Here is a 27,237-nt window from a genome sequence, read left to right as displayed (position 1 = left end):
CTGTATAGGATATTTGAAGTCTATTAACAAAGTAATGTACACAGGCACTCTATCAAGCCTCCTCAAACTTTAATGTGTATATGCATAATCTGGGGATCTTGTTAAATTATAAGTCTAATTCAGACTGAGAGGCCTCAGCCTTGCATTTCTTGCAAGTAGGGGATACCAGCGCTGGTGGTCTGTGGGCCTCATTTTTTTTTTTTAAGTGAGAGAGAGAGAGAGGGAGACAGAGATTTTTTTAAAAAATATTTATTTTTTAGTTTTCGGCGGATATAACATCTTTGTATGTGGTGCTGAGGATTGAACCCGGGCCGCACGCATGCCAGGCGAGCATGCTACCACTTGAGCCACATCCCCGGCCCAAGTGGGCTTCATTTTGAATAGTAGAGTTTGTGTCTTCAAAGTAAGGCTGGTAAGGTGACACTGAGCCTTACTTAGTTTGGAAGTTGAACAACTGTTGTGGAGGGCAGTAGTTAAGGGCAGGGCCTTCAGGTCAGAATTCTAGTTCTGTGATCTTGGACTCATTTGTTAATTTCTCATCAGCATTTCCTGTCACTTAAATGGGTCAAATAATACAGAACCCTAGATGTTGAAAGAATTGAGTGATACACTCTCTGATGGTACAAAGCCTGGCCTTATTAAATGTTGTACAGAAGACAACGATTAGAAGTAAATGTTTACATCAAAAGTTGGCAAGTTTTCAGAATACTCATCCCCCCTGCATCTTGGCCCAAACTGTCAGGTGGCTGGGCACAGGGAGTAGGGGTGCTTTCATTCAGGAAAACTGTACTTTCATTCAGGAGTGCAGCTTCCCTTTCTCTCTGGGACTGGCCTATGCTGGAGGATACCACTGTCCCCTCATAAAGCCTGGCTGGCAGAGACAAGTTGCTGATATAGTGGGAAGTGACCCCCGCGAGGACTTGGAGGACTCCAAGATGATGCAGCTAGTCCCTTTAGACAGTGCTGTTCACCGTCAGTTCATGCCTGGACAGGGATGCATGGCTAAGCTTTCTTTAGTTGCCAACAGTTGGGATGAAGGAAAACCACATTTTGTACTGAGGGTTTTGAAGGATGCATAACTGAGAACTGACTTTTCTGCTAAATGGATATTAATAATGAATAAAACTATGTATTTCTTAGTTTTGTTTTAAAACTTGGGTGTTTCAGACACGTATGAAAGCAAAGTTGTAATGAACTGCTGTGTATTCATCACCTTCAGCCATTGTCACTGGGTATCACTAGCTTTTCTGAGGTATGGGTTGTTAATGTGGAGATTGTGAGGGAACTTGCTTTGAGAATGTGTGTGCTAACCTTGGGCAAGTGTCGGGACTCCCCCTGGAGGAGACTAATGATTCATGGCATATTTCTTTAAAAAAATGCCCGGGAATTGAATGTGGCTTCACTGCTTCTCTAAGGTCCTGCAGTGAGTGGGCAACACAACTGGCTGTCTAGTGTCTATTTATCTGTCTTTATTTTATTTATTTATTTTTGGTGGTACTAGGGATTAAACTCAGGGCCTCACTCTGTCTAGGCAGGCACTCTACCATTGAGCTACACCCCCAGCTCTTCTATTTTATTTTGAGATAGGGTTATGCTAAGTTGCCCGGGTTGGCCTTGAATTTTGTAATATTCCTGTCTCAGCTTCCTGAGTTGTTGGGATTACAGGTGGGCATCACTGTACCCAGTTCTCTTTTAGGCTTGCAGGTTGCATGTAGCCTCTGCTACAGGTGCTTAGTTCCTGTTGTTGCAGTGCAGAAGGAATTTTGAACAGTACGTAAAGGAATGAGCTTGTTATATAGAATAAAACTTCATCTGTAGACACTGGAATTTGAATTTTGTACAGTTTCCACATGTTATGTAAGATTATTCTGATTACTCCTTTAACCATATAAAATCTAAAAACTATTCTTAGCTCATGAAATGTACAAAAACGAGTGGGGCCAGGTTGTCCTCTGGATGGCTTGCTGCTCTGGACTAGTGGGCAATAACAGAGCAACCCCTGCACCTCCTGCCCACTCTAAACTGTGGAGCATCCCTGTTACCTTCCAAGGCCTGTGTGATCCATGTCACCCCCTTTCCCCTCCAGTGTGGTGTCCCATTTTCACTCCAGAGGACTGAGCCCAGCCTACCCTTGCACCCTGTGTCTCCCCGCTATTTCTCAGCCCCGCTCCTCTCCTCAAGCTCTCCTCCCGCTGATGTCATCCATGTTTTCTGAGTTTTGGCTTCTTTCTCTCCTGTCTGCTCACCGCTGTATTCTCACAATTACAGCAGTGGTGTGAGTGACTTCTGCCTGTCATCTCTGAGCTGTGTGCCAGCCTGCTCTGGTTGCTCTTCCTCCCTCCTCCCTTTCACCCCAGGCTTCACCACTGCCTTCTCTGTCTGTGGTTGATGGGCATCTGGTTGTTACCAGCCTGCTGCTAGAACTGTACACGTGTGGCTCTGCCGAGGGGTGGTGGTCCTGGCCTCTTTAGTGGTGATTGCTTGGTTATGGGGCCAGCCTGCCTTCAGCCTGATGAGCCCACAGGTCACTTTCTGGGCAGCTGCACCAGTGAGTGGCTTGCCAGTGCAGCATTCTTGGTTCTTCCCATCTGTGCCAGTGGTTTATCTTGTCTTGTAGGTTTTCAGCCTTGCTCTTCTGGTGGGTGTGTCAGATCTCATATGGCTTTAATATGAATTTCCCTTATTACTGTTGAAGTTGGGCCTCTTTTAATATACTGCTGTATCTGTTTATTCTTCTGTGAAAGACCTCTTAAGTCTTTGGCCCAATTTTCTTTTCTTTTTTGGGGGTAACCTTTCTATGTGTGGATTATAATCCTTTATCATTATGTGTTGTAACATTTTGTTCTGGTTTGCATATGTGTGATTTTTAATCTTTGGTGTTTTGGACCTAAAGTTCTTTTAGGGTCATTGACTTCACTCTTCCTTTATGATTAGTGGTTTTTGTTGTTGTTGTTTTGGCAAGAGTGAAAGGAGTATGATTTATTCAAGAGTGAAGTACAGAAATAGGATTCCTGTAGGGGCAAGAGGGACCTGATAGCAGGTTGCCCAGTTTTTGTTTCATGTAAGGAAGGGCTAGGTTATGAAGTAAAATATTTTTGATACTTAGTTCATGAAGTGTTTATTTCATTCAATAAATATGTTCAGAAGTTAGGTGTATTTTCTAATTTTTTTTAGGGTTCCTTTAATGATTCTTGGTTTAACATGTTTGAAAAAATTTCATAGGGATTTCTTTGAATAAATCTTGGTCATATTTCTAAAATTGGATTGTGGTCAGAAAATGTGTTTTGGTCAGGTATAGTGGGTGAAGTCCTGTAGTCCCAGCTGAGGCAGGAGGGTCACAAGTTCAAGATCAGATTTGGCAACTTAGTGAGACCCTGTCTCAAATAAAATAAAAAGGGCCGTGGAAGTAGCTCAATGGGTATATTCTCTAGTATCTCAACAAAACAAAACAAAACAACCCACCCGAAAATAGTGTCCTGTATGGTAGCAGTCTTTTGATATTAATGATGTCTTAAATAGATCCATATTGTATTTGAATTTGATTAAGATCTTGTTCCTAACTCAGAGACTTTTGGGCACTTAAAAGTATTTAGTTTAATACCTGGCTTATGGAAAGAAGACTAGACCAATAGATTCTTAGTTGTTGCCTTTTTTTTTTTTTTTAAAGTTTTTTTTTTTTTTTTTAAAGTGTTTCTTATGTTTGTCTTCTGCCCTGTGAACACTTGCGTTGTTGTCTCCTGGCTGGGGTGAGGCTTAGTGTCTGTCACCAGCATTTGGACCCTGTTCCACCCACACTGGAGCTTGCAGACAGTGACTCCCTTGCCTGTGGCTCGTCAGCTGGCGGACACACTGTGTCATGCTGCGACTGCAGCTGCCCTCCTTTCAGTGGCATTTGCTAATTAAGCTGTTTAGTTTTGTGCTGTTGTGAGTGACTAAAAAAAAAGAGGATAAAGAAAGGAAATGTTTATTTTGTGGTTATTCCAAAGTATTTTGGGTGTCTGTTTCATCCTCCCAGAAGTTGGCGTTAGCTCAGATTATCAAAGTTAAGTGAGGGGTGGGAAATGAAGTTTCACCCTCCCTGCAGTCTCAGGAAGCCGCCTTGCTCATGGAAGGTGCCCGGTGTTGTAGTTTGTGTAGCATGCAGGTCTGTTTAAATGAAAAGCATTTTATCTAAGAACAAGATTCGGTTTAAAGATTGGTTCTCTCTTTCAGTCCTGTGGCTTTCCACAGGTGCTTGGCTTCTGTGCCTCTCAGTGGCTGCATCCATGCAGGGTGGTGCTGCTTTTCTCAGCCTTTGCAGTTCCCTGTGAAGTGGAACATCAGTGTGTGCTGGCATCTTGAAGACCTGGGTCTGTTTTACTGTGAAAAGTCTGGTCCTTTCCCCTGGGTTTTCACCAGATTGGTCTTGAGCTGGCTCATTCAGTTGATTTCTTTGTTGAGCATTCACTGGAAGCTCTTAGGTGTGTGGTACAGTTTTAAGACCTGGAGGTGCAGACACTCACAGCTCAGTGGCCTGCCATGTGGTTCTGTCCCAACTCATGCTCTGAGAACTGGGCGTGCAGGTCCCCAGTGATGTGGAGATGGGGAGGTGGGGGGCGGTGGTGCAGATTGTCTCCATTAATGGCCAGCAAACCCTGTAGCCTTTGCAGGTTTAGAACCTGGCTGTGGAGCAGATGTGGTGTCCCCTCTGGTGGAAGAGGGGTAGGGAGGAAGGGTCCACCACTCCAGGGAAAGGCACAAGGTGCCAGAGGCCCCTGGTGCACAACTCTCAGTTGAGAATTACCCCTGGTTACACCTGGATTACAGGTTGGGCTGAGTACAAGAGATGAAGGAGAATCTAGGCAGGATTACCTGACCTGTGCTCTTGATTCTGATGCACACTTTGTGTCCTGGAATGACAGGAACAGGCCTGTTGGTAGGAGGATGGTTGGACTAGAATCCAGGCCCAGGGAGGAAGGTGTCTGCAGTGCCTGTGAGAAAGGGAGAGAAGCAAGGGTTCATTCTGGGGAAAATGGCTCACCTGCTGTCTCTGGCTAAAGGGGTGAAAGGGCAGAGTCCAGAGGTCTGATCCAGCAGTCCCTGTGTTCTTTTAATTATGTAATTATGTTGTGTAAATAAATGAAGTAAGCCTTAATTAAGGCGACAGTGGAGGAAATGGAAAGAAGGGGTTGATTTGAAGGCTATTTCAGGTTAATCTACAGGTTTTGACAATGTAAATGAAGTGGCAGGGCCCAGAGGACTCCAGGGTAATTTCCAGTTTCAGGATTCTTAGTTCTTTTTCTCTGCCCCTGGAGTATACTAGTGATCAAACATTTGCTTTGAGGCGGGAGCATTCTCTCCTGGGTCCTTGAGCCCTGCAGTTGTAAGCAGAACTGAGTGTGAATGTGAGTTGGTTTTCTCTGGGGTAAGTCTTCTAAACTCTTGCCAGGTCTTCAGAAGGGAGGTTGGGGAAGAGGGTGGGGCACTCCTTGTTAGGTCCTGCAGGTGTGGTGCTCCAGTAGGTTTGTGATGGTGAGGGAAAGCCAGCCATCCACATCACAGGAATCTTACTTCAAATGTGAAGGTGGCCAGTAAAATGCAGACATGCACTTATTCTTAAGGTTGGACTGTTTAAAGAGCAGTTAAAAGTGTCTTTCTCAGCCTCCCTGCCTCCCCTTGGAAGATAAAACAATACTCGGTATATAGAAGGCCAGCCAGGTGTTTGGGATTGCTGTGGTGTGTCTTCAGCGTGCTCTTGGTCACAGACTGACTCAAGTTTGTAGACTCGTGAGTGTGTCTTAAAGTTCCTATGCTGTGTAAGAGAGTGTCATTTTTCAGTAGGATGTTTCAACACCAAGAGTGAGCGACATTCCTGATCAGTCAGGAACGTTTGGTGGTGAGCTGTAGAGCAGCACCTACATGGTGTTGTGGTGAGCCCTTGGGTGACAGGAGAAGCAGGGCAGCTGGTGACCTGCTGGGATGTGGGTGTCAGGCAGGTCAGCCTGATGTCTGCAGACTCCACTGGGTTGGCTCCTATTTGGTTTTGCGTTATCATATGGAATTGGGAAGTTGCAGATTATAGATGGTGGCAGTCCATGTAGAAATGGGGTGGACTTGGTGAGAGGGCTGCCCCACATGAGGCAGGGTTTAGGGAGGAGAGATGGAGACCATGGTCCTTTCTGAGGTTTTCCCTTTCTGCTGAGAAAAACTGTGACTTCCGCTAAGGCAAGGTGTCTCGAGTGGCAAAGATGTAAGGAATGACAGTATTGAGTGAGTAAGCTCAAGTCAGAAGTGAAAACCTGGATAGTTTCAGATGTTAAATTCGGGTTGTAGGCTGGGATGGTTGTGGCTACAGCATAGGCAGAGTTTGGAGTGTCTTTGCTTAGGGTATGGGGAAGTGTAGCTGTATATTTGTATACAGGAGAGCAGCCTTAGCCCATGAGTTCCAGACCAGCTTGAGCAGCACAGTAGCACTCTGTCTCAAAAAGTTAGAATTCTGATAGACAAGTGAGAACGTCATAAGTAGTGTGTCATATTTGACACCTGTCCTGTCTAACACTTCTATCAGGGATTTGAATAAGAATAGGAGTCATGCTAGGAGACAGCTCATTTTTAGAATTAGAATTTTAAAATATTTTGACAGGTTGTAATGAAATGCTAAAATCAATAAGGTAAAAAGTTATCAGGGATAAATGTAAAATGGCAATTGAGAAAATTAAAGACAGGCTAAATGTGTCTTGACTCTGCCTCTGTGCAGAAGACTAGGGGGTTTCGCTGACTTAACCTGGGATAGGTGACTAGTTCTATAAAGGGGCAGAAGGTAAATATTTTATACTTTGTAGATTAATAGGCAAAATAAAGATATTATATAAGTATTTATATCACAAGAAAAAAATTTTTTTTGCTAATTTCCACTGAGAAAATTCCAGACATTATAATAGTAAGTGAGCATAATTTAAAAAAAAAATATTTTTTAGTTGTCAATGGACGTTTATTTTATTTATTTATATGCAGTGCTGAGTGTTGAACCCAGTGCCTCACACATGCTAGGCAAGCGCTCTACCACTGAGCCATCACCCCAGCCCTGTGAGCATAATTTTTTATAGTGCAGGTCTACTGTGAGAAGAATGGAATCTTGGAGAAGGTGGATACCATTTTCTTTATTGGAGTTCAGAGTTAGTGTTCATTGTCACCAGAGTCACAGGTGTTTGCCTCATGATGTTGGACTGCAAGTAGAGTGTACATGTTTCGTTTTTGAAAACATCTTCATACTGAGAGCAGGCAGTAGTACGCTCTTTTAATTGAGCATGTTCAGTGCTTGGAAGGTCTCTGTAGCCTTCTGTTGTGTTTTTCTTGGTACCTACCTTGAAGCATGTTGTCATGTTGCAGATGAGTCCCTTCCTGTTGCGGTTAGGTGGAAGCTCCTCAACTGCAGTTAACTGGATCTTGAATACGCCAGTCTACTCTGTATTTGCATCAGGGTTCAGAAAATCTTGCTGGGTCAGTTCCTTTTATTTCTTGAAGTGGTAGGGATGACCAGGCACATGGGAGGCAAGTGCTCTACCACTGACCTGCATCCCAGCCCTTGGAACTATACTTGGAACTGAGAAAATACATCTGCAGATTTTCATGATGAAAATCTTGCTTCTCTTTTGCTTTTGACAGTATGAGAAGTGTGTGAAGAAGCTTGCTGTGATGTCGGCTGTCGTGTAGATGATTGCTGCAGGTCAGTTCCTCATGCCATGTTGATTAGTCCGAAATCTGGAGAAGCATTATTGATTCTGGAGTGAAAGTGGGGTTCCAGAGCTGTTCAGTGTGTGTGCCACTAGTGATACAAAGAGGGAGTCTTCAAAAACTTTCAGTGGGCTCTGGTAAAAGTCCTAAAGCTGCTGTTTCTGATAAAAAGTCAAAAAGAACTGGCGATGGCTAAGGCGCTAATAAATTAGCTCATGCTTGAGGCCCCTGCCCCATACCTAACCCTTGCTGTGCTGAAGCACTGTTCACGTAGGGCCTGCTGGTTAGCTGTGACCTCACCCCATGTGTTTGTTCTTGCGAGTGTGTCCAGCCGGTCTTCTTCCTGCCTGTGTGTATTTTCACTGTTAGCACTTAGAGGCCAGCAGCCTCACACCAATGTGTGTTAAATCAGTGGTTTCCCATCTGGGTTGAAAATTGCCCTCACCTGTGCTGTTGTTCACAACCTATTCCTAGAATCTGATCCCTTCCTTGTTTCATGCTCAGCAGTGACTCCTCAAATACCAAGCGATGTTGATGATGTGTGTCAACTTCACACACTTCTCATACATGGAAAGCCATTGGGAAGTACCTGCGTTGTTTTTAACTGACAACTGATGCTGTTCCTAATGTCCTCAACTCAGCAACTGTTCTTACTGAAAAGGTGATGGTCTTAAACAGGTACATTCCTTGTTGACTTGTTTCCCTGATGGATGCAGTCCAACGTGGTTTAACTAAGGGATTGTCAGCATGTAAGATGAGCATGCAAGTGATGGTGTCTGGGTTAGCCTTGCCTCTGCCTCTGGTTCATGCAGGCTCCAGGGCAGCAAGGGTAGATGGTTGGACTGGTCAGGTGGCCATTGTGTTCACTGGGTAGATGGTGTTGGAGGCTTGAGTCTGGGTGGTTGTGATGGGCCTGGGGCCAAGTGGACAGCTGACAGGTGGGTCTTGCAGGAAGAGCTATTATCTGGTGACAAGATTGGGTAGGGGTGTGGGAGGAAGAAGAGTCAAGGTGGCATGTTTTCTGGGTTGAGCACCTCCTGGAAGGACAGTCATTTTACTGAGGTACCATAAAGAAGATTTGTGGCAGTATCATGCTGAGCCTTGTGCTGTGTCTTGGATATTTTTTTTCCAGTCTTTGATATCTTTGATGCTGTACTTCCCTAAGGGATCTAGAAGCTGGTCTGTACAGAGCATATCCATCAGGGTTTGGTCAGGAAAACAAGCTAGGCTAGATGTGAAGGAATTGGGAGGGAAGTTCTGAAAGTTGGGTGAGGGAGGGCTGGTTAATGAGTGCTTCCAAGGAGGTCCCTTTAGAGGCAGTTGGGGCAGTGGTCCCTGGAGCTGAGGCTGCTGGGCACTTTCAGCAGAAGCTGCTCTAGGTTTCCATTGCCAGAACCTGTTCTTTCTCCTGCATACCGATCTGCAACGGTGTTGTGCCTGCAGCTGATCAGAACTCTCATTCCTCTGGGTCTTGCAGGAGTGCCTCTGTTTGTTAACCTTGACCCTGAGTTTTGCAGGCCAAGGCTCATGGGATGCAGCTGTGGCTTCTTCCTGTGGTGCTCAGGAGACAAAGGTGGCAACTGTGATGCACTTGACAGCAGTCAGCCAGCATAGCAGCTGGGCAGCTGGATCCAGGAGATGGGAGTGGGAAGAGAGGCCTGGGCCTGCACTGGAGTGAGTGGGAGACAGCCATTCAAGTGACGTCACCTAGGAGGTGAGTGCAGGTAAGGGCTGAAAGCCAGAGTCAAGGACACTGGGATTAACTCATGTTGAGAGCAGAGGAGCATCAGCCTAGAGAACCAGAGGGCAAGAAAACCAGGAGGGAAGTGGAGGGCGCTGTCAGATCAAGTAGTCTTCAAGGATTGACCGTAGGGTTTAGGCATGGGAGGCCCCTGGTCAACCTGTAGAGTGTTGGTGGAAGAGTGGGAGTGTGAGCTGTTGGGTAGAGAGAAGAGTTTGTGATACTGGATGCAGTGTGAGTATGCAGGCTCAAAGGATCTTCTGTGTGATGGTCTGAAAACCTGCGGGCAGTTCTCACAGCTGTGTCATTTTGGCATTGGCATATCTTGGTGATCTCTTTCTGGAGGAGAGGAGGTGTTCCTAATTATGCTCTGGCGCCCCAGCGGACTGGCGGTCTGCCCCAGATGCCAGAAACGTGGGTCTGGTCAGACTGCCACCTGGTGGTGGTGTGAGCTCCAGCCTCCCCGCGATTCTCCTGAGCTGTTCACTTTGCAGTAAGCAGAGGCTGCAGCTGTTCTGTCCAGCCTTTCTTACTGCTTCCAGGGCAGAGGCAGGGCGTGTGCTTGTGCCTCCTCACTCTGACCTAGGGCTCTCTATTGGGCAGACTGCTTCTGTACTCAGGTGCTGGGCTCCAGTTTAAGCAGGGTCACAGCACCTAGATGACTCGTGTTGCTTGGTGAGTTACCTCCCCTAGTTGCTACAGGAGATGCTTCTCCATATACCTGAATTTGAATTTTTTTTTTTTTTTTTTGGTGGTACTGGCGATTGAACCCAGGGGTTCCCTACCACTGAGCTACATCCCCAGCTTTTTTTATTGATTATTTTGAGACAGAGTCTTGCAGAGTTGCTGAGGCTGGCCTCAAACTTGCCATCCTCTTGCTTCAGCTTCCCAAGTCAGTGGTATTACAGGCATGCACCATTGTTCCTGGTTAGATCTCCTTCTTTCGATGTCTCTTCCGATAGGACTTTCTCAGGGACACAACATAAACGGTTGTGAAATACCATGTATGATAGCCATAGCTTATTCTGAGTGTAGGTGAAGGTTTGCCTTGTCTTGAAGTGTTTTGACTTGCCTGTTAATTAATCTCAGTAGAATAACATTCCTTTGACATCACAGTGCCTTTACTGTTGTGGAAGTGTGGGATGTTTCTTGCAGCAGAGTAGAACAGTGGTGAAGAGTGCAGGTTTTGGAGAGATTCTGCTGAGTGTCGGATCAGATCCTTGCGTGCTATGTGATGTTCTTCAAGTTACTTAACCTCTCTAAATCTGTTTTGTCCCCTCATCTGTCAAATAGAGAATAGCAAACTTTTTTACAAATGTGGTATAAGTTAGTTTGAGTACACAGATAGTCATATAAATAATTAAAACTTTTATTTTTAGGACAGAAGCATCCTGGAGTTTGGCAAGTACAGTTCCTAATCTTTATCATTCCTGATTTATATTAATCCAAGAACTGGAAAGAAATTTATTTTTAACATTTGCTCTGAACACAAAGTGGGCAGATTACTGTTGTTATTGTCAACAGTTTACTTTTCAGAATTCAGTAGCTTTACAGCTTCTTTTCCCTTAGGGTATTCATTTGGTCAGTGGCTCCTTTAGTCAGCTTTTTCACTGCTGTGACCAAAAGACCTGACAAGAACAATTTTAGGAAAAAGAGTTTATTGGGGCTCATGGTTTCAGAGGTCTCAGTGTATAGACTGTCGGCTCCATTCCTCGGGCTTAAGGTGAGGCACACCATCAAGGTGAAAGAGTTTGGCAGAGGAAGAGGCTCAGGACATCATACCAGGAAACAGAGACTCTATTTGCCAAATTCCGATTATAAACCCCAAAGGCACACTCCAGTGACCTGCCTCCAGCCACACTCCACCTGCCTTCAGTTACCACCCAGATAATCCCCATCAGAGGATTAATGCACTGATTGTGCTAAGGTTGTCATAATCCAATCATTTTCACCTCTGAATGTTCCTTTACATCTCACACAGGAGCTTTTGGGGGACACCTCACATCCAAGCCATAACAGCAGCTTAGGACCATTTGGATGGCAAATTGTACCAGGCAATGGCACATGATGAACAAGACAGTCCCCACATTGACCCCCCTCTGCAGTCTAGTGGAATGATGTTTTTGGCTAAAAAGTTATTTGAAGCATAAAGAAGCTTTTGTTTGTCCCAGTCATTTTCGTGGTCATATTCACATTCCAGATATATTTCCTGTGTTTCAGAAAGTCACCTCAGTCCTTTGTCTTTCAGAATGCAGGTCGCAGCCTATCTGGGTGTAGAAGAAGAGGGGCTAACCCTTGGTGGTGGTGTGCTTTGGACATTGGAGAGCTTCAGTGATGACTTATCTAGACTGTTAGGCTGTTGTTGGTAAAGGAGTACTGGGTTTGGGTTTTGTTACACAGTTAACATCAAATGTATTTTCTTTTCAGGGGCTCAGCCTACTTAATTCCAGCCAGATATCTCAAGATTGGCTAGTATATTTTATTAAATGCCACCCAGCTCTAGGAGTAGCTTTCTGCCCCGTGCTTTGGAAAACCCAGCTCATGATTATTGTTTTAACAGTCCTCTTATCTGGTTAATCTGGGATGCACAGTAGCAGTGCAATTTTCAGAAGTGGCTTGCAAGCCAGTGTTTTCTATGATCTCTCCCCCCTTGTTTGCCATGTGACCTCCAAGAATGCTTTGGCTTTTTAAAAGACTTAGCTTCTTTCTGTGTATAATTGAAATAATAATAGTGACCACTTAGGACTGTGAAGATTAATGAGCTACACGTAGCACATTTGTGAAGTGTTACCCTTCTGATTATTGGGGTTGTTTTTGGATTTAGTGAGAGATGGAAGGAGAAAAAGGCTGTTCACTGAGAACATTGTAAGCAAGGGAGGAAAGGAAATACTCTATGTGATAATGAAGTCCAGATTTACTATGACTGGTGGATTTACTGTGCAGGTTAGAAAGGAAAAACCATCCTGAGCAGCCCAGACATCCATTTATACCTATCTTAAAATACACCCATTCATGCAAAAAGGGTAAGGAGTAACCATCTTACAGAAATTTATGGATAGTTGAGAATATATTTTATTGTATAATAAGCCAAGTTTAATTTTTTTAATCCATCTGGAGCAAAAGAATTTATACATTTTAATTATAAAGTTTGTGGAATATCATCTTTAGGCCATGTTTGAAGTAGTTCATGTGTATTTTATCACTTTCAAACTCAAAATACATTGGTTTGTATTCTGCATGAGAATGGAATAAGGGAGAGCTAGAATTACACATCTTGCCTTAAGTTGAAGCAGCAGGAGGCAACGGGCTTAGTGTTGCTAGGACCCAGTGTTATCATTTGCTTAAATTCTCCTTAAAAATACAAAATAAAGCAAAGAGCAGTTTTCAAATCCAGTATATCCACTTATCCATTCATGAAATCAGTCATGCACCAAGGAAGTATTTACTGATCATTGTGTAGTGTGGGCCCTGTTTTAGGTGTGATGCATACTACTGGAAGTAGAGTGGAAAACAAAAATCAGGCATGGGGAATAACTGGGGTGGGGTGCTTCTGCATTCAGCAGGGAGAAGAAAGCAAGCTCCAGGACACTCAAGATATTTCAGTGAATGAGGCTTTTAACTTGACACCCCTGAATGAGGCAAAAGAGGCAGAGAACCTTCGAAGAGCAAGTACTTCTAATTGTAGCCGACTGTAGCTTTTTTGTAGCTTCACATTGGTTTTCTTTAATAGTGTTATTTACCTGGTGTGGAGGTTCTGTGGCTGCCGAGCTGGCAGAGGCTATCATTGTCCCTAGAGTCTTGCACAGAGGAGAGCTAATGTTCATTCTAAGAAGTGTGTTAAGCACTAAGCTGCACCATTTGATTTCTTTGGGGCTGGGCTGTGTCTCTTGTTCACTGCTGTATATCCATTGTCTAGTGCAAGGCACGGCTGATGTCAGTCACTGAGTCATATCTGTGAATGAAGACATGCTGTGGAGTGCAGGGGAAGGCAGCACCCATCCGTGCATCCAGCTAGCCACGGAAGGTGATCCAGTGGAGGTAGCAGTAAGTGGCAGGGAGATGTGAGAGAGGGCACGAGTTACTTGTAAACTGAAAGCAATTTAGTTCCACTAGAAGATAGGTGTGTTAATTTTTTGTTGCTGTGATTAAAATATGCAAAAAGAACAACTTGGAGGAGGGACAGTTTTATTTATTTTATGTGTGTTATGTATTTTAGTTGTCGATGGACCTTTATTTTATTTATATGTAGTGTTGAAAATTGAACCCAGTGCCTCACACATGCCAGGCAAGCACTCTACCACTGAGCCCCAACCCCAGCCCCAGGAACGGTTTATTTTTGAAGGTTTTGTCTGTGATTGACCAAGACCATTCATTGCTCTGGGCCTAAGGTGAGGCAGAACATCGGGTCTGAAACTAGTGGCAGAGGAAGGCTGCTCCATTCATGGCAGCCAAGAAACAAGGAGGAAGAAAGGAGGGGAGGGAGATGAACCATTCCAGGGCATGACCCACATCCTTCAGCCGTGTCCCACCTGCCCACAGTTACTATCCAGTTAGTATGTTTGAACTAGGATGGACTGACTAGGTTACAGCTCTCTCAGTCCAGTAATTTCACCTCTAAGTATTTCTACATTAACACAGGAACTTTGGGCAGACACCTCATATCAAACCATAAGATTTTGTCCCAACCATGAGAAACAAGCTCATCTGTTCAAACCCAAGATTGGACAAAAGACATGAGGTATAGCAAAAGTGAGGTTTTTTATTGATGGTCTTGTGAGATCTGGTGTCTGGGTGAGCAAGCACACCTGGAGCAGTGACAGTCAGCATTTTCTCTAGAGAAAACTGTACTTCTGCCTGAAGGACATGTTGCTGAACCTGGCTAGCCAGTGTACCTGGGCAGCAGTCCACCTGCATCTATCCCTAACATAGTGCTGCCTAGAGGAAGAACTGGAGTTATAATCTGTTCAATTAGCTAATTTTAAAATTGAGGCAGGCAAAGGGAAGGGCTGTAGATAAAATGACTACAGTTCGATCTCACATTCTATTAAGGCTAAATACTGTGTTTTGAAAATTGACCACTAGACTTTCTATTTCTCACAAGACCCCCTTTTTCTTTTTCTTTTCTTTGAGGGGGTGGGGTAATAGGGATTGAATTCAGGGGCACTTGACCACTGAGCCACATTTCCAGTCCTATTTTGTATTTTATTTTTAGAGACAGGGTCACACTCGAGTTGCTTAGTGCCTCACCGTTGCTGAGGCTGGCTTTGAACTTGCGATCCTCCTGTCTCAGCCTCCTGAGCTGCCGGGATTATTGGCATGTGCCCCCCTGCCCCCCTCTTTAATACCTTTTGATTTCATTTTCATTTTTGTACTGGTACCCTTTGAATTGACTTAGAACAAAGTTGAGACTCTGACAGAACCTGTTTGTGATATTTACTAGGCACTTCTGTATAAAAACCCTTGCTTTATAATCTCCCAGTTTTACTTTCAGGAGGATTTGTGTCAATAAATAAAATAACCATTGTCTTATCTTTTAAATGTCCATATATGGCTGCTTTGGTTATATTCTTTTGCCAGGTTTAAGAGAAAGTTATTCAAAACTGACCTTTTTCCATGTAGTTGGAGTCAGCTGAGATTTGTTAGGGATCACTCTTGGGAAATTGTGAGAAGCCTCTTGGCTCCTTCAGCTTTTCTTCTACCTAGATAAGATAGGGTCTTGCTGATCATACGTGGCTTCCCTTGGAAGCATCAGGGACATTTTCCCTCTTCACCTCCTCTTTGCAGAAAGTGTGTTGTTTGTCCTCCTGTTCTCTAGGGTCCTCTTGATCCCCCTCATTGGGGGGTTGGGTGACTCACTAGACCCTGGGCCCTTATAGAAGTGCCATTGTTCCCTGAGTTTTGGCTGACCAAAGAGGGCAAGGGCCAAAATATTGTCTGTTTTTCCTTAGCCCTTTTACTTCCTTGACTTTGGTCTCCAGGTCTTAGTTTTAAACGTTCAGCAGGCCAGTTTCACCAGTCTTAATGTGGGGGTAATAGGTTATACTTTAACGTGTTTAATTTTTACAGTAACCCCTTTTGTTTAATTACTGGAAGTCAGCATTATATGCTATCTGTGATGGCTTATTGTCTCAAATTACCTCAGGTTGTTATGTTAGAAGCAGTGGTTCTGCAAAACATTAACAGGCAACAGTTATACATTTTTAAAAATATTTATTTTTTAGTTATAGGTGGACACAATACCTTTATTTTATTTTTATGTGGTGCTGAGGATCGAACCTAGTGCCTCACCTGTGTGAGGCAAGCGCTCTTAACACTGATCCACAATCCCAGCCCACCAGTTTATACGCCTTAAAAAATTTCTTTCTTTATTTTTTTAAAAAGGAAAATACAAAATGAAATTCACAAGCAAAAAACATTCAGTTTGTATAATAGCTATGAACCAAGAAACATGATTTTTATAATCATAAACCTTTACTTAGTTGAGTATTATATCCCATTTATTTTGAGATGTAATCTTTACAACAAAAACATAACTTTAAATGAGGTTAAGTCTAGCCTACTTTGGAATTCAAGAAGCTGAGAGTACTTGAATTTGTGCTTAGTTGATATTTTACTAATTTAACTTTACAAAATTAATCAGATGACTCCTAAGAAACACATTTATGAAGAGTAATCCCATTCATGTTAAAAAACTAATTTACCCATTTCTAACTTACAACTCTAGTTAACACTTTAAGTCAGTTATTCCTGCCGAAGAAAAATTCTTAGAAGCAATGGACGTTGTACTTTAAATAGTTTATAGAAACCAACACTCTGATTGGCAGAGTGTGGGTTAGAAGTTTCAAAGGCATCTTACTCTTACCAATTTAAACTTTTTGTTGAAGTTATTTGAATCATATGAACTGAAAGGCCATTCATTAAATTTATGAGTACTCATGTATACATGAATTTTTTTTTAAAATTTGTTTTTAGTTGTAGATGGACATAATTATTTTATGTCTTCATATTTTTATGTGGTGCTGAGGATCAAATTTGTTAATCTATATATATATAATCTATATACATATAGATTAACAGGTGTAATCTATATGTATACAAAAAGTTCGTACCACTCGGCTGTACCACTGAGTTACAGCCCCAGCCCTGGACCTTTATTTTTTATTTATTTTTATGTGGTGCTGAAGATAGAACCCAGTGCTTCACACATGCTAGGCAAGGACTCTTCCTACCACTGAGCCACTGCTTCAGCCCCATTTTTACTTTAGAAGAAAACTTTACATATGGAATCTTTCTATTGTCCTTCCCTGTCCCTAGGCCTAAAATTTTTATTCCCCCCCCCTTTTTTTTTTGGTGGCTTGTGTAATTATGCCCTTCCCCTCCGCCCCACACTGCTTCGTACTCCACCCTGTCTTTATTGGAGGTTACTTATACACCCTGGTTTTGTGTTTCTGAATAGAGTCTGAGTCACACACAACCTCCAAGATGTCCCTATCACCAAGGAAGTACTTCTCTCTTGAGCTCAAGAATAGATTTTCCTGCCTTGGTCCATGCATGGGTTACCTGGTTGCCATGGTACTTGCTTGGGCCCTTTTCCCATGTTGCCAACCCTCTTTTGATTTTGGATCAGCCTCAGGGATCACCCTCCCACTCTAAGACCACTGCAAAAAGGCAGACCTGTCTTCTATAAGGGGGGAGTCCTCATGACCCCAGGTGACACATGGGGCCCCGTGTTGGGTGCTGAAATTGTTAGAAATACCAAGGTGTCAAACACATGTTTGGAAGTGGATCAGCAAGGCAAACTGTGCTTCTGCCAGAGAGGTGTGCTGCCAAATCTTGCTGACAAGTGTGCCTGGGTTCTTGTAGCTCATGTGGTTCCTTTTCCTCCACATTGGCATCCCCACCCCTTCCCCTTGTTGGTCTCTCTCTTCTGCATCAGAGGCTCTTCTCACATGCCTAGTAGTATTTCCTTGCCATGAATCAAGAAATTCTTCTTTAAACACATGGGTGGCTTCCTTCAACTGAGTTTTGTATGAGGGCATCTGGACAGGCCATTTGTTGGGGAATCCCATGTTGTTATCTTTGTCTTTCCTCTAGGCTGATCAGATTCCCCAAGAATGCTCTGACAGTCTCTTTCTTGCAGGATTAGGATTTGAATGCTAAGTGCTGGGGGCTGTAGTGTGTGTTCAGTGAGGGGATCTACCATCAGTCCCATTGGCCAGGCCCACCCCATCCCAGTGGTGCCCCTTTCTAGAGCAGCCTCTGGTCTGGCAGGTGGGGTGGGTGGGGGAGCTCCCTGAGCCCCCTCCTGGGCCTTTGCCTTCTTCCCTGGTCTGCAGCCTTTGCTGCAGTGGGCTCTGGGCTTCTCTGCATGTCCTGCTCTGGAGGGGGCTGGTGGCCACTGCTGGCCTCAGGTCTGGCCATCTTGGTCTATGGAGTCATTCACTGTGCCCCCCAGTCTTTTGTTGTTTGTCTTCCAGGTTTTTTTCTTTTTCCTCATTTGTTTTTGTTTCGGTGTGCAGAGACTTTTCTTACAATTTCACAAATGTTGAGTTTTTTTTTTTTTTCTCCTTTCAACTTTCCTTGGCCTGCATGTTTGGTTTTTAATTTAAAAAAAAAAAAAAAAACTCTTTAGTGTAACTTTAGTTAGAGGGGGTGAAATAAAAATGTGCCTTCTGTTTCTTATCTTACCTTGAACTTATCAGCCAACTTTGTGGCAGGTTGATTTACGCTTGTTGATGTTTTAATGGTTTTTACCTCTTTTATTTGTGTATTTGTGTTTACTATAATTAAAGTATGGACTTGGACACATGGGTTGTGGTAATATATATTATATATATGTATAATATATACATATGTACATATATATTATACATACATATATATATTTGTAGAGAGGGAGAGAGAGAGAGTTGGGTTTTTTTAGCATTTATTTCATTTGTTCATTATTAACCAGTGGATGATATCCATCACTTAACCCTCTCGTATATCAGGTGTCTTTGATGACACTGGTAATTGAGTGTCACTTGGATTCTTAATTGCAAATGGACACAATACCTTTATTTTTTATTTTATTTTATTTTTTTAAAGAGAGAGTGAGAGAGAGGGGGACAGAGAGAGAGAGAATTTTAACATTTATTTATTCTTAGTTCTCGGCGGACGCAACATCTTCTTTTGTATGTGGTGCTGAGGATCGAACCCCGGGCCGCACGCACGCTAGGCGAGCGTGCTACCGCTTGAGCCACATCGTCAGTCCCTACTTTTATTTATTTATTTTTATGTGGTGCTATGATTGAACCCAGTGCCTCATGCATGCTGGGCAAGTGCTCTGCCACTGGACTACAACCCCAGGCCCTGTGGTAATATTTTTTTTCCTTCATTCAGAGTCTAGCCCAGTTGGCAAGGTATGCACACAGAGGCCGACTAAGGTGGTAGATACAGTAGTGCTTGAAAACACGGTGAAGGAAGGTAGTCACGTGTGTGTCTCTTGTCTCTTCAGCTTCCCCTGGACTATGATGGAAGGAGAAAGGAGGCACTAGCAGTGTTTTCAGATCGTCTTCGGATATTTTCACAGAGCTTTGCTGCCTTTTGAACTGTGAGTGTGATTCTTCTACACTTGTGTCTTGGTCCTTTTGTCTGCTTTCCTTCACCTGTCCTAGGATCTCTGTGACATATAGTAGCAGCAAACAAAACAGTTGGTTTTGTAGGGCAGGTGAGGGGAGAAGCATGGGTCGTCCAGTGCCACTGAGAGTGAAGCTCTGTGTTGCTTTTCTGAGATAGGCAGGCTGTATAATGATATTGGCTGATGCTAATAGTAACACTTGCATACTCTGGGCATTATAAACACTAAGTTGTAATTACTTATGAGTAAGGCTTTCATAAACAAAGACAGAGAGGCCAAACATTGCTGATGTTAAAACTGGCAGTGCCTGGCTTCAGTGTAACCGCCTACAGGTTGCTCTCTTATCCTCCTGGACTCCGGATTCAGATGTTGGCTGCTTATTTCCAGTCATTCTCTCTTATCTGCAGCCTGCATGAGGCTGCCATAGACTCTGACCACATATGTAGTGTGTTTTCCCCTATACATGTATTTCTTTTTTTTTTAAAGTTGTAGATGGGCACAATACTTTTATTTATTTATGTGGTGCTGAGAATTGAACCCAGTGCCTCACTCATGTGAGACAAGTGCTCTGCCACTGAGTCACAACCTCAGCCCCAATATACATGTATTTCTCTGATAATCAAATTTATAAATTAGGCATGGTAAGAGATTAACAAATAACAGCTAATAATAAAATAAAACCATTGCCAGATGCTGTAGTAAAGGCTGTGTGATTGTGGTCTTTTTCTCTTTTAAAATATCTTGTTGTATTTTCAACTTTTCACTTTTTTGGGTGGTGGTGGTGGTGGTGGTGGTGGTGGTGGTGGTGATGATGATGATGCTGGGAATTGAATCCAGGGCCTTAAGGAGGCTAAGCAAGTGTGTTACCACTGAGCTACATCCCCAGCCCTCAGCTCTTCACTTTATAGGAAACCCTTTACAACTTCTCTTTGGCATATCCAGATTGACAGAATTACTACTTTTGTGATTTGGGGACATTATTAAGGAAATAAGTGTTACTTGAATGCAAACACTGCAGTGCTGCAATAGCCTTATGAGTAAGGTTTGCATAAACAAATACATATACAGGACAAAGGGATGATTTATGTCCCAGGTGGGATAGGGCACATTTTATCATACTACTCAGAATAGTATATAATTTGAAATTTAGGAGTTATTTCTGGAAATTTTCATTTAATAATTTTGGGCCATGTTGACTGTGGGTAACTAAAACTTCAGAAAATAAAATTATGGATAAGGGTTGGGCATCTTGTATACTAATAATTCAACCTTGATCAAGTTGTTTAATCTACCTAAACCTAGTTTCTTCCCTGACAAAGGAGACTGTTATATGATCTTTCTTATGGATTGTTATGAAGATGCTGTGAGGTTTGTGTAATTTGTTCAACACTTAAAATAGCAAATAGTATTTGGTGGTATTTTTCTTCCCATTACTGTGAGAGTAGAACTGATCCCTGAAGAGATTAGATTATAGCGGAGTACGGTGGTGCACACCTATAATCCCAGCAGCTTGGGAGGCTGAGGCAGGAGGATCGTGAGTTCAAAGCCAGCCTCAGCAAAAGTGAGGTACTAAGCAACTCAGTGAGACCCTGTCTCCAAATAATACAAAATAGGGTTGAGGATGTGGCTCAGTGGGGCAAGTACCCCTGAGTTCAATCCCTGGTACCTGCCCCCCGCCCCCCAAAAAAGAAGAGATTAGATTACTTATAATTTGTATATTTTGCTGATTTGTGACCTGTGGACCTTAGTTCCTGGTCCATAGTAGGGAAATCGTAGACGTGAGAGTCCATCCCCATTTGTACAGAGCTTAGTAAACTGAGGACAGATGTGTTGATGGAAGAGTCACTAGTCTCCCTTGGGTTAGTGCTAGCTAGGAGCATTTTGTTTAACCAGTATGTCACCACAGTGAGTGCCTCATGAACTTGGACTTCATGGAGTCAGTATTCTGATAATTTATATTGAATTTTACTTTAGCCAGTGTTTTCATTTTTTGTTTTGGTACTGGGGATTTAGCCCAGGGGTGTCTTACCATTGAGCTAGCCCCCAGACCTTTTTTATTTTAAAAAATTTGAGACAGGATCTCAACAAGTTGCTTTAGGGTCTTGCTAAGCACTCAGGCTGGGCTTAGTCTCCCAAGTTGCTGGGATTACAGGCGAGTGCCACTGTGTCCACCATGGCAAGTGTTTTTAGAGTAGGAACCCTGGTTTGTTTTTTCCATTTCCATATGAGAGTCAGTTTGCTTTCCTCCTTTGTTCTCCTTTCTCCCCACATCTACTTCGGTTTCTAGGTGTTAGGGAAGGGACTTTATGTGATGTGGTTTCAGTTTTCTGGTGAGTTTGCAGGTCATTCTCAGGGCTAATGGGTTATGGGAAGGTGGTAGACAGGAGGAGGACTGCCCTGAGACCCTCTGCAACCCCCTGTATTTGTGAATAGAGGCACCCTTTATAGCCCCAAAACAGTTGACATTTGGATTCTGAGGTCTGGGACTTCTACTCCAAAGAGCATTTCCTAAGAGTCTAGAATGCTGGGCGCTATGCTAGGCTGAGATTTTCTGTGAGCCTTGTTCTTATAACATCCTTTCTTCAGGGGCTGGGCAGCTCATACAGGCTGGTGAGTGCTGCATGGAGAAAGAGTTGCTCTTGGAGTGCTCATCGAGTTGCTCTGGGAGTATTCATTGGGCCTCAGCCCAGAATGGACAGCCTGCTGGACACTGCTCCCAGGGGTGCGGTGTCCAGTAGGAGCCCTGGAGAGTAGGAGCACTTGTTCTTGAGGGGTGGGCAGGGAGTGGGTCTTGTATGGAGGCTCAGAGATGAGCAGGTTTGGTGTTGAGTCCCTGTGGATGCAGTTTGCTATAGGTAGAACCAGGTTTGCCAGAGAGAACTGGGGGAGGTGTTCAGAGTGAAGCAGGAGGCTGGGCTGTGTCTTGGCTGCAGGGTTTCTGCCCTCTGAAGGAGCTGTGCTTGGCTGAGGGCAGTGGGGAAGGACTGGTGGTGCTTTTTTACTTGTTTATATGATTGAAAGCTAGGAGAGTGGATGGAAAGCCAGCATCGGCCCCTCCCAACCCTGAATTCCATGCCACAGGCTTCTTCCTTCACCACTTTTCATTTTGGGTGTGCTGATGTTATCTCCAAAACGTGATATTTCATGTAAACCTTGCCATTTGTGGCCTCTCAGTTTTAAGTGATCTGTTGTGGGTTGGTGCTATTCCCACATCTCTTCCTGCGTCTCATTTTTGGATAGTCTCCATGTGTATTTCTCTTGTAAAAGTCGTCTTTTGTGATTTTAACAATCTTTTCCTTGGGCCCTTAGTTTATATTAGAATCTTTGCTCTTCAGTTTGCAGGGTAAGGATGATATTGCCCCAGGAACTGGCTCTTCCCTCCCTTTCTAGCAAGTGTCCTTGTCCTGGGCCACACTTTTGTTTCTACCTTTACACTGCTGGGTTTCATGTTGCTACCTTTGCAGTTCCAGCCAAATGTTCAGGGGCTGCACATGGGTTGAACTCTAAAAACAGTGTATGTTTTTTTAATTATAGGGATCATTTTGTTATTTTGAGTCTCTTGTTTTAAGGATTCAGAGTTCTTCCTAGATGTGCTTAGTGAGGTTTTGCCTATCTCTTGTAGGTGTTCTTCAGCTTTCCATCTTGGCTTTTTCTTTCAAGGCTGTTTCTCTCTCTCGGTACTGACTCCTTTTGGGTGGAGGTGCATTCCTTGGGGTCTAGTGGGCTGTGGTTGTCTGAAGTGCCTAAGAAGCAGGGCTTGATGTTTGCCTGAGTTGGAGCCGCGTTCTGAAGGAGTTTAGCCTGGGCTCTCTTCCTCAGCATGCTTCTGTTTTGTCAGCCCCAGATAACCAGGCGGCAGGGAGGTTTTACTCTCAGAAGGTCAACACTTGTACCATAAACCTTTACTTCATTTTCTAGAGAGATACCCTTGGATTTTTTTTTTTTTTTTTTTTTTTTTTTTTTTTTTTTTTTTTTTTTTTTTTGGTCCAAGAGGAGATGCTGGGTTGGCCTGAGCATAACTTGTCATGGAACTAGGCCACACTCAGCAACCTCACGGCCAGAAGCCTGCCTGTTCCAGGGCTCAGTGTCTGTGGGTCTCTGACATCATTCTGCTCCCAGCTCCTTTTTAATATTTGGATATTTGTTGGATTCTCATCTTTTGGTGACTCTCCCTTTTCTGATTTTTATTATTAGAGATTTGTCATTTTCTCTAGTGCTTTTGTTTCATGAAGTCTTTAGAGCACTAGAAAGTGTTAGTCTTCCTTCTTGAACCTGAAGCCACTAAGGACTGTAAGGGATGGGCATGTGTAGTGTGACGTTTTGGTGTGTCATGAGGACCATAGGGTCAGGATATGATATATTGTCCTGTCCTGAGGATCTTAGTGGTGGGATGTGACGTTGTCCTGTCATGAGGACCTTAGGGGTGTGATGTGACATTGTCCTGTTGTGAGGACCTTATGGGTAGGATGTGACATCCTGCCATGAGGACCTTAGCAGTGGTATGTGACATGTTGGCCTGTCATGAGGTCTTAGGGGTAGGATGTGACATGTTGGCCTGTTGTGAGGACCTTAAGGTGTAGGCCACACAGCTTGGGTAAGAGCAATAGTTTTGGTGTCAGGTATTTCTGAGGCTAATGACACTGCCATGTTTGCTGTTGTACTCTGGGCAAGACATTTGCTTTTCTGTTCCTCATTTCTTCAACAGATACTTATTGTACCCCTTCTGTGTTTGTAGCTGAAGTCGGGGCAGTGGAGCTGGTTTTCTTGGAGTGGCTTTTGTTCTGCTCTGAGGCAGGGCTTGAGGCTGTGCCCATGAGATCAGAGTTGGCACACCTGTGGTTGGAGCTGTGATGCCTCTGAGGGTTTGCAGCAGTGAGGAAGGGGGGGCAGTTGAGATCATGCCATCCTTGTCTGGTGCCAGCCCTCAGCAGCCAATTAGTCTGAGAGTAGTTCCAGTGTTCGCATGAACTGTGGAATGGGTTCTTTCCAGGCTGCTCCATTGGAAAGACAGTGGGAGCTGGTGATCCTGGTAAAGAATTGGTTTATACTGTGGACTAGCCATTAAGTTCAGGGAATGTTTGCTGAGTTCTTGCTGATTGCCAGATGTGGTTCTCATGGCATTAGGTAGATCCAGCTGCAGCACAAGCCAGAGGGTGGATGGAGGGGGAGCAATCATAGCAGCAGCATAGTGAGAGCCCAAGCCCAAGCCACGAGTTGGAAGCTGGGAAGCAGGTCTCACCTAAATACTGTGGCGTAGGTAGGCTCCGCAGTAGGCGCTGCTTACTGCGGGCTACAGGCGGATGACTAGGAGAAAGAGCATTGCTGGGAGGGAGCAGCACCATGGCGAGTGCAGGTATCTAGTGAAGGGCAGCTGGAGTGCTGTTTTTGCTGCTGTGGAGCAGAATATTCCTCAGTTCGGTAACAGAGAAAATGTAGAAATAGACACTGGTGAGTCCCCACTGGTTGTGGAGGGGACCAGGCAAGCAGCAGAGGCGTCATGAGCTAGGGTGGCAACGATAGTGGTGGTAAGAAGCAGGTAGACCCTGGATGCATTTTGAAAGTAGTACCTGTGGGACTAGGCAGGGTGTGAGGAAAGTAGGGGCCAGTTGCCTGTGAGGCTGCGGGAGGAGCCTGCAGGACTGGGCTGGGACTCAGTGGTGTATGAGGAGTGCACCTTCAGGCATTTCTCATTTGGATCTGTTCCTTAGGGCCTCCTAGGGGTTTCTGGCAGTTGGAGTATGAGCTTGGAAGAGAATTTTGAGCTGGAAGTAGAAGTGCAAGCTAAGGGACACTAGGTGGTCACTGGTGAGCATAGAGAAGCTGGCCAGAGACTGAGCTGTATGTTACTTTGCTGTTAAATGGTCAGGAGGAGTGTTAACAGCACAGAGCAGCTGCTGGAAAAACCAGTATTGGTTGCTATGGAAAGAAGGGATGAAAATACTTCATGAGGAAGGGCATGTTCAACTTTGTCATGCAGCAGAAAGGTCAAGTTGAAGTTTTGGTTTGACCTTGTACTAAATAGCATAGTGGAGGTCATTTGGTGGTATTCAGAGCAGTTTAGGTGTATGGGGAGAGGCTGCTGAAATGGTGGTTTAACTTAGTGGCTCCTGCTCTGAAGAGGGAAGACAGGCAGGTTGCATTTGGGTTGTGTTGGGCCTAAGGATGTGATCACCGCCATCAAATGTACCCCCCCACTAGGGTGCTTAGTCATTCCAGATGCACTAGGGGTCAATGGTGGTATTGCCACTCTGTAGGCAAGAAAACTCACGTTCAGAGGTCCAAACTGCTTCCTGAGGAGTAAGCGATTGGCATGAGTTGACACTGGGCAGTGGAGTGTTTTGACCCCAGCTCACCCATTCTCCTTTTGTGTGGTGCTGGGGATTGAACCCAGGGCTAGTGAGGGCTCTACCACTGAGCTACAGCCCCAGCGCCTCCCAGCTTTCTTTGACCTGCGCTTTGCTGGGTGCTTTTGTGCCACCTGGCTGGGCAGGAGTATGGGCTCACCATACTTCATTTTCTGAGAAACTTAAATGCAGGAAAGGGAGCAGTGCAGTCTGGTTCTGGGGGAACGCTAGTGTGCTTCTGAAAGAGCATGTGCCAGAGGTTCTGCTCCCAGTCTTTGTTGGAAGTACTTCCATCAGAGGGCGGTGTTCAGAAACAGGGTGGCCCTTGAAGGCCATTTTCCCAATCTTGCTTACATTTGAGATGCAGGAGTTAAGGTGAAGAATGATAGTCACAGAACAGTTTTCAGGTGTGTGTGGACTCTGACTCTGGTGTGATTCTTAGAGTAGCTCAGTAAGGCAGTGACTACTGCTCCCATTTTACAGATAAACTGAACTTAGAGATGGTGAAACTTGTGCAAGGTTCCTATGATGGTGTCAGGTTCTTCACTTGAAGCTTAGCCCTTGTGCTTAACCAGTGCACAGGTGGGGCCCTGTGCTTACCTGGCAAGAGGATAGTGCTACCTCCTGAGCTGGCTTACCCTTGCTTCTATGAAACACCACACAGTGCTCAACCAGTCCCAGCTAATACTGAAGGAAGGATGGTTTCCCATCAGACATTTGTAATAGTGTGAGAGTTTGGCTTCCTGACCCTAGAAGTAGGCAGGTACCCTTTCTTAGAATTCTCATATTTAGAGTTTGGGAGAGGGTGGGTGAGCCTTTTTTCTGCTTGTTTTTGCATTTCTTTCAGGGGTGGACAGGCTATGGTGAGTGGGAGTTGGCAAGGAGGCATTTTATTTTTGTCTGTTTTTCATGAATTCTAAGTGGCTTATTACACAGACTTTTCAGTGTTTTTTTGATAAACTGTATTAAAAAATCATGTGTCTCAATAAAAATTTCAATTAAAAATGGCCAAAAGCTTTGAACAGACACTTAATGCATTTTGTATGGATGACAGTGTGCCCTCAGAAAGATGCTCAGCATCCATGGTCATTAGGAAATGCAGACCACACCACAGTGAGATGCTGTCGGGACCTGTGGGGCTGGTAGCCTTAGACCAAGCAGAAGGCAGCAGTGCCAGAGCACAAGCATGTGCAGCTCCCACTTTGGCTGACAGGAGTTCAGAGCTGCTCACTGTGGAAAGAGGCTTGTCAGTTAAAAATGTAGTTGGACACTCACTTGTACAATCCAGAAGGCCTCCCTGAATATTCATAGCAGCTGTCTTCATGGTAACCAGAAGCAATTGAGACACCTCCGCTGGTAAACGGATGAACAGATCAGACTTTGGTCCTCTTGTACAGCCGAGTCCCGTTCATTAGCAGAAAGGAGTCTACTGCTGACTTCAGCAGCAAAATGTGGGATTCCAGAGCAGCTTCCAGGCAGAAACTCAGAAACTTGAGCTGCACCACCATGACTGCTGTGTAGCCTCCTGGTTCCTGGGCATGGTGGGGAGTCTGTCAGTGGCACCAGAGCTCTTCCTGGGGCGAGGAACCCCACCCCTGCGCCAAGCACCCTGTCCAGGCTCAAGAGGCCAAGCTTTAAAAAGAAGGAGACATACGTAGGTGGAAACACAATCATTTCTGCTCAGTTCTTTTCTACAGTTGGATTAAAGTTTGTTTTTCTTGTATTAGAGGTCATGGAATGTGTGTGGCCCACATTTCAGCATGGACCCAAACTCTGAAAGCATTCATTTTTAATTTGTAGTATTCAGTTGATTTTTGTGA

General features: G+C 44.2%; 1 protein-coding gene across 18 annotated transcripts in view; it reads left to right on the top strand.

The window, feature by feature from the left end:
* PTK2 (protein tyrosine kinase 2) overlaps positions 1–27,237 on the top strand; it is a gene marked incomplete at its 3' end in the record, with an annotated part of 231,814 nt that overhangs the window by 12,947 nt on the left and 191,630 nt on the right. For 13 of the 18 annotated variants that reach the window (XM_081266329.1, XM_081266328.1, XM_081266342.1 and 10 more), the window contains exon 2: positions 18,951–19,046. The exons of 4 other annotated variants lie outside the window; for them this stretch is intronic. Of the gene's footprint in view, positions 1–7,643; positions 7,706–18,950; positions 19,047–27,237 lie in introns of those variants that run through there. One more of the 18 variants, XM_081266335.1, reaches the window with a different exon arrangement.

This window comes from Spermophilus citellus, assembly GCF_964194105.1.
Source record: "Spermophilus citellus genome assembly, chromosome: 14".
In the NCBI taxonomy this organism is placed as follows: domain Eukaryota; kingdom Metazoa; phylum Chordata; class Mammalia; order Rodentia; family Sciuridae; genus Spermophilus; species Spermophilus citellus.
The sequence above is the reverse complement of the archived record's forward strand: the minus strand, read 5'-3'. Positions and strand labels throughout refer to the sequence as shown.